This window comes from Miniopterus schreibersii (genome assembly GCF_964146895.1).
Source record: "Miniopterus schreibersii genome assembly, chromosome: 2".
Classification (NCBI taxonomy): Eukaryota; Metazoa; Chordata; class Mammalia; order Chiroptera; family Miniopteridae; genus Miniopterus; species Miniopterus schreibersii.
The window spans coordinates 107,507,864-107,509,599 of NC_138102.1; the positions used below are offsets into that span (position 1 = coordinate 107,507,864).

Here is a 1,736-nt window from a genome sequence, read left to right on the forward strand (position 1 = left end):
TGGATAGACACACACTTCTTTTACATTGGTGGGTACAGCACATAGAGATGGTGTGCCAGAGAACAAGATAGCAATGAGGGGCTCTGGTGAGAGGTTGTGCCCTGAGAGGTCTGGGCAAAGGGGGCTACTCTGACATTCTAAAGGTATGTTATCATAGATGCAAAAAGATGATAGACAGGCTCAGTTCAGGTAAAGACTGACCTTTGTCAAGGAAGATACTGGCCTAGCACTTGCCTACCCACTATGACTCGCCTTTAATTAGGAAGTTTTGTTGTATGTGTTTTTTTCAATGATCTCTGAACTTTTATTGGCTGCCTGCTCCCTCCCAAGGAGTGCCCCATTTCCGCTGCCTTTAATGCCTCAGAACTTGGGTGTCATTGTTCTCAGACACCACTTTGCTGTCCACAATCCTGAGGGTGGTGGTGGTCTTTTGGATGGATTGTATGGGGTGGCTGTTGTCTAGAGAGTCACCGAGATGGAAGTCCTCCCCTCCTTCCAGCAGGCAGCAGTAGGTGGCGATCTCAGCCTCCAGCTTGATATTGATGTTCAGCAGGACCTCATACTCCTGAGTCTGGCACAGCCCCTCTGCCCGGTCTGGGCCAGCTCTGATTCCAGGTGCATCAGATCCTGTTGAGCTATTTCATCTATATGGCATAGCGCATCTTCACCCCCCCTCAGGCTGTTTTCAAAACTGGCCTTCAGATTTCTCATCGAGTCCAGGCTGATCTCCAAGGATAGGACCATATGTCTCAGCTCCATGAGTGTCATCTCAGCAGCTCCTATCTCAGTGGTCCATAAGGTGACCATTGTGGTGTTCTCCTCAGTCTGCTGGGACCAGTACTTGTCTAGCTCCTCTTAGTTCTTCTGAGCCAGCTTGTCAAACTGGGCCCAGATGTCCACCATGATCTTGCAGAGGTCCTGAGATATGTGGAATCCAACTCCATGGTCAACCCAGAGTTGGCGATCTGGTTTTGTAGACCATTTATTTCTTTCTCATGGGTCTCCTTCATGAAGAGTAACTCCTCCTTGAGAGACTCGATCTCTGTCTCCAGCTGCAACTGAGCATTACTGGTGTCATCAGTGACCTTTCAGAGCCCATTGATGTCACTCTCCACAGACTAGCACATGGCCAGCTCTGTCTCATACTTGACTCTGAAGTCAGCAGCAGCAGCAAGATGGGCATTGCCAACCTGCAGAATGATGCGGGTATTGTCCACAGAACCTGCAAAGATATGAGTCCTTGGATCCTTGATGGTCTTGAAATAATGCCCCAGGCTCTGTCCTGGGGTCCTTTCTTCTCCAGGTATTCCTGGATTTTGCTCTTCAGTCTGCAATTATCAGCCGCCAAGCTTCTCACCCTCTTCAGGTAGGAGGCCAGGCCTCATTCAGGCATTGTGTAGTCTCCTCACTCTGGATGCCCCCATGCCTGCCAGACCCTTGGCCATCCTTGCAGTGAGGCCCTCAAACCCTTAGCCACTCTACACACTGGTGGAGTGGGGCAGAGAGATCCAGGATCCCCAGCCCCCAGCACCTGTGTAGCTGCTGGCTGCACAGCTGGCTAGCCTGGCCCAGTAGGACTTCAGGGAGCCCAGGGTCCAATAGTTTGTGGAGAAGCTGGAGCAGGTGCTGAAGCTCTTGTTGTTCAGGAAGTAAGGTGAGAAGCCAAGATTCAGATTCAAGCACCCAGTTAGGAAGCTTTCCTTTCAAACCACTCTATGTGGTTACTTCCAGTCTCT

General features: G+C 50.6%; 1 pseudogene across 1 annotated transcript; it reads right to left on the bottom strand.

The window, feature by feature from the left end:
• Nucleotides 1-352: 352 nt before the first annotated feature.
• On the bottom strand, nt 353-1,445 carry LOC308553167 (keratin, type I cytoskeletal 18 pseudogene; annotated as a pseudogene). The gene has a single exon. The product of its transcript is annotated as a keratin, type I cytoskeletal 18 pseudogene (transcript).
• Between the last annotated feature and the right edge of the window lie 291 nt (nt 1,446-1,736).